Below are 13,918 nucleotides of genomic sequence, written 5' to 3' on the forward strand. Positions count from 1 at the left end.
ACTGCTCACTGATTGGTTCCAATGGGTTACAGCACATCATTACAGCTCACTGATTGGTTGCTAGAGATTACAGCAGATCACTGTTCCCTGATTAGTTGCTACAGGTTACTGCTCATCATTGCCACTTACTGAGCAGTTGTGCAATCCCAAATAATTGAGCAAGTAAAGTGGCACATTCGTACACACACTACAGGAGAGGGTCAGAGATTGCATACATACTACAGGAGAGAGTCAGATTGCAGACATACTACAGGAGAGAGTCAGATTGCAGACATACCATGGGAGAAAGTCAGACTGCAGACATACTACAGGAGAGAGTCAAAGACTGCAGACATACTACAGGGGAGGATCAGAAACTGCAGACATACTACAGGGGAGCATAAAAGACATACTACAGGAGATGGTCAGAATCTGCAAATATAATACAGGGGAGGATCAAAAACTGCAGAAATACTACAGGAGATGGTCAGAAACGGCAGGCATACTACAGGGGAGGATCAGGAATAGTGATGGCCGAACGGTTCGCCCGGCGGTCGTTTCGCGGCGAATTTCAACTGTTCGCGGTCCGCCCCTTCGGCGGACTATTGGCGCCGTTCGCCCGACGGACTTCCGCGTTTACTGTGTAAAAGAACTTTGACCTATGATGACACATCCATCATGGGGTAAAGGACAACCAATTGAGACATTACAGCACATGGACACTTGGACATTCCCCCTAACTTATAAATACACCCGATCCGGCGGCCATTTTACATTCTTTCTTCTGTCACTATAGGGAGAGGTTGCTGTGTGGAGCAGGGAGAGATTACAGTGACCCAAATCGCTAGCTATTTGGTACACAAAAGTTCTTTTCAGGACTGGTATAGGTGTTAGGTGTAGTTCAGGATAGGCAGTGCTGTGCTAGCGATTGTTGCAGCAGCCTGAGTGTCTTTTGTCAGTTTAGAGAAAGGAACAGGACGGTGTGTGCTGCAGGGACAGCCAGTTTAGTCATTAGCTGTTACTATCAGGTCCACAAAAGTGCTATTTCAATTATTGTTCCAGTAGCCTCTGTTTTGTCAGTTTATATAGGGACAGGCAGGAAGCAGTGTGTGAGGCAATGAGGGTCAGTTTAATCAGTAGCTGTTACTATTAGTTCCACAAAGGTTCTTTTCAGGACTGGTATCAGTGGTATGGTAATAGGCTTGTACACGTATAATATTCTTTATTCCAAATATAGAAATAATATTATACTTGACTGCTGCCCTTCTGCTGCAGTCTGCTAATCATTCACAACCCACTTGTTCCACAAAGCTCCTTATAAGGACTGGTAACTTGGTCTGTCTAGGGTGCTACAGTCCATAGGGTTGAGTGAGGTACAGTCTGCCATTCTATAAGGACTGGTATCGGTCCACAATACATAGGGTTGAGGTGCACTACTGCTGACCGCTGCCCTATACTGCAGCAGTCCTTCATCGGTATAGGGACTGACGTACAGTCTGCTAATCACTCACACACAACCTACTTGGTCCACAAAAGTCCTTATAAGGACTGGTAAGGTATAGGGTACTACAGTACATAGGGTTGAGTGAGGTACAGTCTGCCATTCTATAAGGACTGGTATCGGTCCACAATACATAGGGTTCAGGTGCACTACTGCTGACCGCTGCCCTATACTGCAGCAGTCCTTCATCGGTATAGGGACTGACGTACAGTCTGCTAATCACTCACACACAACCTACTTGGTCCACAAAAGTCCTTATAAGGACTGGTAAGGTATAGGGTACTACAGTACATAGGGTTGAGTGAGGTACATTCTGCCATTCTATAAGGACTGGTATCGGTCCACAATACATAGGGTTGAGGTGCACTACTGCTGACCGCTGCCCTATACTGCAGCAGTCCTTCATCGGTATAGGGACTGACGTACAGTCTGCTAATCACTCACACACAACCTACTTGGTCCACAAAGGTCCTTATAAGGACTGGTAAGGTATAGGGTACTACAGTATATAGGGTTGAGTGAGGTACAGTCTGCCATTCTATAAGGACTGGTATCGGTCCACAATACATAGGGTTGAGGTGCACTACTGCTGACCGCTGCCCTATACTGCAGCAGTCCTTCATCGGTATAGGGACTGACGTACAGTCTGCTAATCACTCACACACAACCTACTTGGTCCACAAAAGTCCTTATAAGGACTGGTAAGGTATAGGGTACTACAGTACATAGGGTTGAGTGAGGTACAGTCTGCCATTCTATAAAGACTGGTATCGGTCCACAATACATAGGGTTGAGGTGCACTACTGCTGACCGCTGCCCTATGCTGCAGCAGTCCTTCATCGGTATAGGGACTGACGTACAGTCTGCTAATCACTCACACACAACCTACTTGGTCCACAAAAGTCCTTATAAGGACTGGTAAGGTATAGGGTACTACAGTACATAGGGTTGAGTGAGGTACAGTCTGCCATTCTATAAGGACTGGTATCGGTCCACAATACATAGGGTTGAGGTGCACTACTGCTGACCGCTGCCCTATACTGCAGCAGTCCTTCATCGGTATAGGGACTGAGAGTTTTGTCACAGGGTCATTTAAAAAATGACAGGCAGAGGAAGGGCAGGCCCTTCCGCAGGGGTGGTAGGGTTAGGGCAGGAGCAACAGGCTTGAGCCAAAGTCGGAAGTTGCAGAAGGTGCGTTCAATTACTTTAAAGGACGCACCAGACTTGGTTGAGTGGCTCGCTCAGCCTTACTCTTCTGCACCCTCCTCATCCTCTCAACCTACACCCTCTTCTTCACTCTCTGCTATGTGCACCCCCAAAGACACTACCACCAACAACACCACCACCACCACATACCTTCCGCTTGAGTCACAGGAATTATTTTCCGATCCATATCAAGACATTTCTGATGCGCAGCCACTCTTGGTATTGGATCAGGAAGAGGAGGCAGCAACAACCGCGGCTCAGCAGTCTGACGACAGTACCCAGATCAGCCCAAGGAGGAGGTTGGTCCCCGGTGTTGCTGCCTACTCCGAGATCTCTACTTATAGCGGTGGGGAAGGTGACGTTGATGATGACGTGTCTAGTGATGTCATGTGGGTGCCCACAAGAGAGGAAGAGGAGGGGAGTTCAGAGGGAGATATGGACCAGCAGATAGGGAGGAGAAGCAGGAATAACTTACATTGCACAGGAGGGACAAAGCAGACTGCAAATGTATCAGGAGGGAGTCATCGACCATGTACGGTCACATCTGGCACTCCCAGGACACCGGCACATGGCTCCGCAGTGTGGGCTTTTTTTAACGTGTCCGCTGCTGACAATAGCGTTGCCACCTGCAATCTTTGCAGTCAACGCATTAGTCGCGGTAAGCCCAACACTCACCTAGGGATGACCGCCTTTCAGAAGGCACATGAGCAGCCATCACCGAGCAGAGTGGGAGCAACGGAACACACCAAGCCACACTGCAGGCTCTCACCGTCCAGCCTCGTCTTCTACTTCTCCTTCTCCTCTCTCCTCACAATTGTCCTCCACTCCACCTTCCATCACGTCAAGCTCACGTTTTTCTGCAAAAAGGCAGGCTTCCGTGGGCCTAATGTTCGAGCGTAAAAAAATGATGACGCCGGATAACCCTCTTGCCCAATGGTTGACGGCTGGCTTGCCAGAACTCATAGCCCGCCAACTACTGCCATATAAACTGGTGGACTCGGAGGCCTTTCGCAAATTTGTGGCCATTGGAACAGCACAATGGAAGGTCCCAGGAAGGAAGTATTTCTCAGAGAAGGGCATCCCAGAGCTATATGGCCATGTTCAGTGGCAAGTGAATGTATCTCTGGCACACAGTGTCGGTGCCAAGATACATCTGACCACAGACACGTGGTCTAGCAAACATGGGCAGAGAATGTATATCACTTTTACTGCCCACTGGGTGAACCTTCTGACGGCCGTCAAGCATGTAACCCATGGCACCCATGTAGATTTGGTTTTACCGCCACGGATTGCACGCAGGGCTGACTCTTCTTCTCCTCCTCCTCCTACTCCATCCTCCTCCCTCTCCTCCTCAGCTGACTCCTCCTTTTCTGCTACTAGCGTCTCTTCCTCTGCGCTGCCCAAGCTCCCCAGAACCTAATTGACATGCCAGATGAGACGTTGCCATGCCGTACTGCGTCTGTTGTGCCTGGAAGCCAAGAGCCACACTGGCCCGGCACTCCTTTCAGCTTTGCGTTCACAGGCAGATCAGTGGCTAACACCGCTCAATTTGACAGTTGGTAAAGTGGTGTGTGACAACGGTGCCAATCTGCTTAGCGCATTGAAACAGGGCAAAATCACGCACGTGCCATGCATGGCACACGTCTTAAACTTGGTTGTGCAGCGATTCGTTGTCAAATACCCTGGGGTCCAGGACATCTTGCGGCAGGCAAGGAAAATCTCGGCCCATTTCAGAAGATCTTACACGGCCATGGTTTGCCTTGCTGACATTCAGCGGCGACACAATCTGCCGGTCAGACGTCTTATTTGCGATTGCCCGACGCGATGGAACTCAACCTTCTATATGCTTGATAGGCTGCTCCAGCAGAAACGTGCAGTTAACGTCTACCTGTATGAACTCTGCGGCAGAACCGGTTCTGGGGAGCTGGGGTTTTTTTCACCGTGCCAGTGGCTGCTCATGCGTGACGCATGCAGACTTCTGCACCCATTTGAGGAGATCACCAAACTGGTCAGTCGCAGCCATGGCGCCATCAGTGACATGGTACCTTATGCCTTCTTTATGGAGCGTGCATTGCGTCGTGTCATTGATCAAGCTGTGGAGGAGCGGGAAGATGAGGAAGTCGCAATGCTGGATGAATTCCCAGGGGGGGCTACTCTATCTGAGACAAGTCAACAACAGGAGTCTGAAGAGGAGTCAGAGGAGGATGGTGTCGGGGCGGATGAGGAGGAGCAAGAAGAGCGTGCTTTAAACCTTTCTGGGATCCCTGTTCTGCGTGGATGGGGAGAGGAGAATGAAGAGGACGACATTATCCTGGATGATGAGCAGGAGCCAGGCCACCACACCGCTTTCACTTTAGTGCAAATGGGGGCCTTCATGCTCCAGTGTTTTAATAGGGACCCCCGTATAAAAAGCATAAGGGTCAAGGACCAGTACTGGGTGGCAACGTACTTAGACCCCCGGTACAAACACAAAATGGCAGAAATGTTACCGCCGTCACAGAGGGCTGTCAGAATGCAGCACTTCCAGGCCTTGCTTCGAGAAATGCTGCATTCTGCTTTTGCGTGCGCTGGCAGAGGAGCAATTCCCACTCCCAGAGAAGGAGTTGCGGGTACCAATCCAACAGCGCCTGCAAGAAGAGGCCGGTTTGAAGATGTGTTGGTGACTTCGGATATGAGGTCATTCTTTCAGCTGACCCATCGACAGGTGTCATCCGGATCCAGCATCAGGGAACGCCTAGACCATCAGGTGTCCGACTACATCGGGTTAACGGCCGATGTGAATGCTCTGAGGAGTGATGAACCCCTGGACTACTGGGTGGGCAGGCTTGACCTCTGGCCAGAGCTTGCCCAATTTGCAATCGAACTGTTGGCTTGCCCCTCATCCAGTGTCCTGTCCGAAAGGACGTTCAGCGCAGCAGGGGGGATCGTGACCGATAAGCGTACTCGCCTAGCTCACGACAGTGTTAACTACCTCACATTTCTAAAAATGAATGAGGCATGGATCTCGGAGGAATTCAACACATGTGACCAGTAGACCATGTATATGTCTATAAACAATTTTTTTAATCGAGCACAGAGACCTTCTTTCTTTATTTGGCTCACTTCCTTGTCCAAAAAAAGCACACCGTACTATATGCCCGTACCCTCCTCTTTGAAGAGGTTGAGCGGTGTCATATTTCTACTGGGGCTGTTTATTATGAGGGGCTCCCACCATCCCTGTGCTGTGCTGACATCCTCCTGGGGCTGTACCTCTGCTGTGCATATTATGAGGGGCTCCGACCATCCTTGTGCTGTGCTGATTTCCTCCTAGGGCTGTACCTCTGCTGTGCATATTTTGAGGTGCTCCCACCATCCCTGTGCTATGTTCATTATGAGGGGCTCCCACCATCCCTGTGCTGTGCTGACTTACTCCTGGGGCTGCTTATTATGAGGGGCTCGCACCATCCCTGTCCTATGCTGACATCCTCCTGGGGCTGCTTATTATGAGGGGCTCCCACCATCCCTTTGCTATGCTCATTATGAGGGGCTCCCACCATCCCTGTGCTATGCTCATTATGAGGGTCTCCCACCATCCCTGTGCTATGCTGACTTCCTCCTGGGGCTGCTTACGGTGCAGGTGTCATTGCCATATGTTACGCTGCTGATGTCAGTGCTCTCTATCACGGTGCTGCTGTCAGTGCTGTATATCATGGTGCTGGTGTGAGTGCTTTATGTCACGCTGCTGATGTCAGTGCTCTCTATCACGGTGCTGCTGTCAGTGCTGTATATCACGGTGCTGGTGTGAGTGCTTTATGTCACGCTGCTGATGTCAGTGCTCTCTATCACGGTGCTGCTCTCAGTGCTGTATATCACGGTGCTGGTGTGAGTGCTTTATGTCACGCTGCTGATGTCAGTGCTCTCTATCACGGTGCTGCTCTCAGTGCTGTATATCACGGTGCTGGTGTGAGTGCTTTATGTCACGCTGCTGATGTCAGTGCTCTCTATCACGGTGCTGTTGTCAGATCACTCTATCACGGTGCAGGTGTCATTGCTGTATGCCATGCTGCTGATGTCAGTGCTCTCTATCACGGTGCTGCTGTCAGATGACTCTATCACGGTGCAGGTGTCATTGCTGTATGTCACGCTGCTGGTGATCATCTCCTGCACCCTCTTCTTTGCCTACCCTGGTCCCTGACCTTCCCTCTCCTCCATTACCTTCATGCGCTCCACAGTCCTGAATTGTCACAACAATTTCCCATATAAAAAAAGAATGCTTGTAGTTGTCGATCCCAGATTCACCTCATACATGTGTTATGTCATTGGCCATGTGGTGGGACTATGTTTGCACAGCTATTAATTATTTTGTGGCTGCAAATGTGACCTGTAGGTTTGTGAAGTTCGCCTCCCATTGAAGTTAATAGGGCCCGCCGCAAATGTTCCGGTTCACAAACTATCGGCCGCGTTCGCGGTCCGCATTCGCGAAACGTCCCGTCGGAAGTTCGTCTATCACTAATCAGGTTCTGCAGAAATACTCCATTAGATGGTCAGAGACTGCAGACATACTACTGGAGAGGGTCAGAGACTGCAGACATACTACAGAAGATGGTCAGAAACTGCAGACATACTACAGGAGACACTCAGAGACCGCAGACATACTACAGGAGATGCTCAGAGACCGTGAACATACTACAGGAGACACTCAGAGACTGCAGTTCCTATGGATGGCAGTAAATAATAGCCGACTGGCCCTCTCACCAGACCCGGCGATACAGCATCAACAGTTCTTCTGATCAGCAGTCAGCTCACTCTGGTTTGCACGTGGCGACTTTGCTGGGTAGCACCCAGATCTGGTAATGACTCCATTCCTTTCTTCTGGGAATTTCCTCTTTGTTCTCACGCATGTTGGATTTTTCTATGCTCCTTTTTTGTCCTTCATGCATATTTGCTTTCACTAACCCCCCCAGCATGCTATCCTGGGCCCATATACTCCTAGTCTAGTCAATTAACAATTTATTTTGTCAGCTCCATTGTAATGCTTTACCTAAAGACCCCCTACAATGTGTACAAATGTTATTGTTGTCCTTAAATTCATGCATAGGCCGGAGGCTTTTTTGGGAAGCCCAAAATCATTTGGAACCCCCTCCCCCCAACTGCTAAGTCAGCTGATACCAATCCTCTATCTGCTGACCTTGCCAAACCCATACACACTATACCTACCACTTTTGTGGTCAGATTTATGGATACATTTCTCAAAGTATGTAGTGCAAGGGCCTGCCTCAATACTTTCAAATGCTACTGTTTAAATTTTTCTTCTCATATTATTATATTGATAGGTAATTGCAGAATCTACAAATGTGCTTCCATTTATTAATTTGTTTTGATGCCACTTCTTATTACCTGTCCGGTGGGCTGGCAATGGTGTAATTAAGGAGGGGCTGGCCAAAGTAACACACATTTCTTTGTTATTACTCCAATACATAGTGGAGAAGGTGGTTACCTGTCCAAAACATACCTCCCCCCCAAAATATTTTCAAGGGGCCATCAGAGGGGGTGATGAATTTGATGAGTGGACCTTATATTTTGGCCTTTAAATACTACAAGAAATGTTATACTGATGTTGGCCAACAATGTTTGTGTATAATCTGCTAGTAATGTTTCTGTGCAAAATTACTAATTAGATTTTTCTTGTTTGACTCCACAGTTTCAACGCCACAGGAATGGCAGACCAGTTTGCCCAGCGATGGGATTTTCCTAACTGCGGAGGGGCATTCGATGGGAAGCATGTCCACATCGTCCCACCACACCATTCAGGGTCATACTATTTTAACTATAAGGGGTTTCATAGTATCGTGTTGATGGCGGTGGTGTCGGCATCATATGAGTTTCTATATGTGGACGTGGGGAGGAATGGCCGGATGTCAGATGGAGGAGTATTTACCCGGACCAAGTTTTACTGACGTTTCGAGAGTGGTGGCTTGGGATTGCCACCCCCGGAGGTGAATGTCGAAGGACTGCCATTTGACTTTGTAGCAGATGAGGCTTTCGGTCTGGAAAACCATGTCATGAGGCCATTCCCCCAGAGGACCCTCACCCCTGAGAAGAGGGTTTTTAATTACTGGCTGGCCAGAGCCAGAAGAGTTGTGGAAAACGCGTTTGGGATTCTGGCCAGCCAGTTCTGCCGGTTTCAAATGGCCATTAATATGACAGAATACAAACTTAATACCATCATCTTATCTTGTTGCATCCTGCATAACTTTTTGAAAAGAAACAACCCAAATTATGTGGTCACAGTTGGGCCTGACGCCGGACTTCAGCAGAAAATGACGTCCCTGGAAGTGGCCCGTCCTGCTGGCTTGTCCCCCAAAGCACCCCTGGAGTGCGATAAAATTATTTGCAATCTTTTTCGGGGGGGGGGGGGGGGTGGGCATTGCTTCGCCAGCACATGTTGAATAAATTTTACATTCAATCTGCAAAAATCTGGATTTTGATTTCCTGCTTGTGTTTGTTTTTTCTGTCTCCTAGTGCACTTGTAGTGCCAAGTGGTTTGTACATTATTATCTAACCCCATTGACACTGTAAACACCAATTTAAACACAAAAAATGGTATTGATCATTGAAAGAAGAAGCCACAGGTTGAGTAAAAATCATTTTACTCCGTACAGATTCACATGTGTGTTGTAAAAAATGTTTTTGTCAAAAAGTATCAATTTTTGAGTTATCTACATATTTTTTTTAAAGTTACATAAACAGCCATGTTTCAAAACAGAACATACACAACTCTGGAACTTACAAAGTTCAACATTGAAAAACTTAAAAGGCAAGATCACACATTATATTGTCCAAAATGTGTGGATCTTGCATTCAACAGATGGGGTGAAGTCCCAGTAAAGTAAAAGCCTAATTTTGAAGATAAACACAAATTGTGAGTCCAACTGGGGATTTACATTCTGATCCCATGCCTAATGTCAACATGTGCTATCTCCCATCATGAGGGACAAATGGACGTGTTTTGGGGGTACAACCTCTCACCTACTTAAGTTTTGAGGAAGGGGTTGCAGGCATAAAACGCTTACATTGATATCCCCTGATGGCAGATAGCACATGTTGACATACTGTGTGCATCTTCAAAATTAGGCTTTTTTAAAATGTCAACATTTTTGCAAAAAACACAAAATGGTGCCAATTGTTTTGTAAATTAAATTCTTCCAAGGACATCAATCATGTTCTTAAGTTTTACTTCAATATCCATAGTTTTTTGTTTGATAATCCTTAAATCCTGACTACACCACATGATGTCCTGGATTAGCCTTTGGGCACTGTCACTGGTGAAATGATCTGATTGTTCTTCCACAACCTGTACATCACCTAAAAATCTAAAAAACACACCATGTATTATAAATATGCAAGCATACATCTCTTATTACCTGAAGCTGGGGTGTCAGACACTCACCTGTTGTGGTCTCTCGACCAACTCTCCTTCCTCTACATCCTGGTTGTAACCTCTGTTCCCCTTCTTCCTGAAGTGGAGGGTCCCTGGTGACCTCATATTTCCAGATTCTTTGCTCCCCTATGTGAATGAAACAAAAGGTATACTTGGCACACAGATATTTGAGGCAACAAATATGAATGATAAATGATAAATGATGATGAATTCCAAGCTGAAGACATGATTTATGCCCTTACTAAAGCTGGAATACTTACCCTTTTTGGACCCCCAAGTATCCAACGGAGTACCTGTGTTTGACACCCTAAAAAGTTTGTTCTTGTGTCCCACATTAGTGTACCTGGGTCCAGATGTGTAAACACTGTCATCTGCATACATTACACTGAATCTAGTTTGCTATTCCTTCTAAGTTCAAACACATCTAGACAACAATGTCTTAAACCTCTTTTATTAAATTCAAAATTAGCACGAACAAATGTATTTAATCAGGTATCTGGGAAAACATTGTATTTATTTGGGAAACGAACAATGTTTACTACAACCGATTATTGTGTGTATGAACATGAAAGTGGCCATTTTTACATGTACAACACCATAAAGAAAAACACATGGTGCATCAGGCAAAATTAATAATAATAGGAACACATGACAAATACTTACTTTTTCGAAGAACTTTCTTGATCTTTCTATACTGATGCTGCTCCCTTAATTTGAGGTCTGACCAGCGTTTCCTCAATTGATCCTTGGATCGTCGTACCCCAAAATTCCTGTACAGACTCTTCACAACTTTAGTCATGATGTTGGCCTTTCTCAGATTTGGGTTTGGGTATGGATCATAATTCCCGTCATAGTCGTTCCTCCTCAAGATGTCAACCATCTCCAACATCTCAGCAAAGGACATATTTGTGGCCTTAAATCTCCTCTGGGAGCGGGACGTTCCTGGTTCCGGGCTTTCCTCCTCCTCGTTACTGCTATTATTATGCACCTGGTGTGTCTCCTCCATGTTCCTCTCCCACTGCAACGAAAGAGACGGGGCGGGGAATATTCTAGAAAGAACGTCAGGGGCGGGCGACACGGGTGGAGCTTCACGCATGCGCAGTGTATATAAAGCTTAAACATGTGTGTGTCGTAAGTACGTTCTGTGTGCAGAGGAAGGAGGAACTGACTAACATTATAACGAAGGTAAGATTTTAACTTTGGTGACATGAGCGGACTATACTGAATCTAGATTGATGCCTGTATTGGCTTTTAATATTATCCTGAGATGAGATGAGATTTTTTTCTTTTGTTTGGTCTTGCAGAGAAAATGTATCCATTTAAAGACCAAGAATTCCTGGGCGAATTCCTGGATAAATACAGAGATATGATCCATTTATGGGAGGTGAAAAACCCCTTATATCACAACAAAGCAGCTAGGAAGGCAACTATGGAGAAGCTGCTTGAATTTGTAAAGGCCCCCAATGCAGACATGAGGTCTCTGAACGAAAATTGGTAGCTTGAGAAGCACCTATAGGAAAGAGTATCAGAAGGTCCAGCAATCCCTGAGGTCAAGAGCAGCAGCAGATCAGGTGTATGTACCCAGTCTGTGGTACTATAACAGGATGCGCTTTCTTGATGACCAGATTAAGGGCAGAGAATCGCTTTCAACTCTTCTGGCACCCCTTCCCTCCAGCCTTCCATCCAGCCTTCCCTCAACCCCAGCTGAGGCTTCCATCCAGGAGGAGATTGAGGAGCGCAGTTGGAGCCAGGTACAGGATTTTTATACATATTATTTATGTGAAAATGATGGTTGTTAAAGTGGTTGTAAACCCTTACAAACCACTTTGACCTACAGGTAAGCCTAGATTAAGGCTTACCTGTAGGTCCAAGAAATATCTCCTAAACCTATACGGTTTAGGAGATATTTACCTGAAGACAGCCACCGCTGTCTACGGCGCATGCGCCGTAGACAGCGGCTCGCAGGCGCACTGGGTAAGCCGCAGATCGCGGCCATATGCCGCGAGTGTCGGCTCCCATGCGCATGCACGGGAGTGACGTCAACGCTGCTTCGGTGAATCACAGCGCCGGAGCAGCGAGACCCACCAAGAAGATGGACGCTCGGAACTACAGGGGACAGCGGTGACTTCGCCGGCTCCTGTGTCAGGTAAGTGACACATAATGGACTACTATGCGATGCATAGTAGTCCATTATGCTTTACCTTTGCAGGGAATCAAAGAGGAAGTAAACCCATCAGGGTTTACTTCCTCTTTAACTAGATGTTATGATTGATAAGAAATTAATGATTTAACAAAAAGTGTTTCACATATCAATAGACAGGCCAAAAATGATTGGGGCAAGAATGAAAAATACTGGGCTCAGAATGATAGTCTTTTCTGTTTAGTAACATTAAATTTGCAACAGTCCTTAGCTGAAAATTGTGTGTGTCTGATAAACAAAAAATGAAAAACGACCGTATTTATCAGCGTATAACACGTGTTGGCGTATAACACGCACCCCAAGTTTAGGAGGGAATTTTCAGGAAAAAAACTTTTAGGAGGGAAGTATAAGGAAAAAAAACTTACATTTAAATGCCCATCAATGCAGCCTTATCAGTGTCCATCTCAAGCCTTGTCAGTGTCATTTGCAGCCTTGTCATGCAGCCTTGTCCATCATTGCACCCTTGTCAGTGTCATATGCAGCTTTGTCATGCAGCCTGTCTATCATTGCAGCCTTGTCCATCGTTGTCCCCTTGTCAGTGTCATTTTCAGCCTTTTTTTTTAAAATGGAGCTGCCGAGATGTCCTGTGTATCTCGATGGCGCTCGGTAGTTCTCGGCTGCCTTCGGCCGTTCTCGTCGGCTTTTGGCCACATTCGGCCCTTCTCTTCAGATTTCGGCCCTTCTCGTCAGCTTTTGGCCGCTCTCGGCCGTTCTCGGCAAAAGCTGCCAAGAAGGGCCGAAGAAGGCCGAAAGCCGCCTAGAAGGGCCGAAGGCGGCTGAAAGCTGCCCAGGGGCTCCAAATTAGTGGAGGATTGGCGTATAGCACGCACCCGCAATTTTCCCCTGATTTTAAAGGGAAAAAAGTACATGTTATACGCCAATAAATATGGTATGTCCCTTTCTCATGCACAGGAAGACCTTAGCCAGGACGAGGCTCTGGCAAGTGGCACACAGGAGGAGGCAGGAGAAGGTGTCAGCCAGGAGGTGGCAGGGCCCAGTAGCACACAATCTCAGGTTCCTCCCCTCCTCCTTCCATACAAAAGGCCCAGGAAGGGGACTAAAACAGAGGAGGCAGCACTGGCCCTCATCAAGGAGACTAATGACGCCCTGTAATCCCCCCTCGATGCTGTAGAGACCTATGGCATCTACATAGCTTCCAATTTACAGCAAATGGAGGAGGGCCAACGGGGCAAATGTGAAGAAATCATTTTTACAACTATCCACAAGGGGTTGAGTGGTGAACCAACTGACGGCGACCACCTGTATGCACTCCCCCATCCTCCTCCTCCTGCCACAAATCCACTTCCAGAGCCACAGCCTCCAGGGAAGGCTGAATGGAAGGCTGCAGGGAAGGCTGTATGGAAGACAAGAAAGTGATTGCCTGCCTTCAGTCTGGTCTGACAGAACATGCATCCTGTTGTAGTAGACAGCCTCGGTACATATGTCATCTGCTGCTGCTCCTGTTCTCTGGGATTCCTGGACCAGACTGACCTCCTTTCTATATGGACTTCTCAAGCTACCAAGTTTTCGAGCCACAAAGTTCACGTGTGCCTTGGGGGCCAAAGGCTTTGCAAATCCAAGCAATTTCTCCAGCGTTGCCTTCATCTTTATT

The sequence above is a fragment of the Lithobates pipiens genome, unplaced genomic scaffold (genome assembly GCF_037356315.1).
Source record: "Lithobates pipiens isolate NorthernLeopardFrog02 unplaced genomic scaffold, aLitPip1_a1.2 Scaffold_25, whole genome shotgun sequence".
Lineage (NCBI taxonomy): Eukaryota > Metazoa > Chordata > Amphibia > Anura > Ranidae > Lithobates > Lithobates pipiens.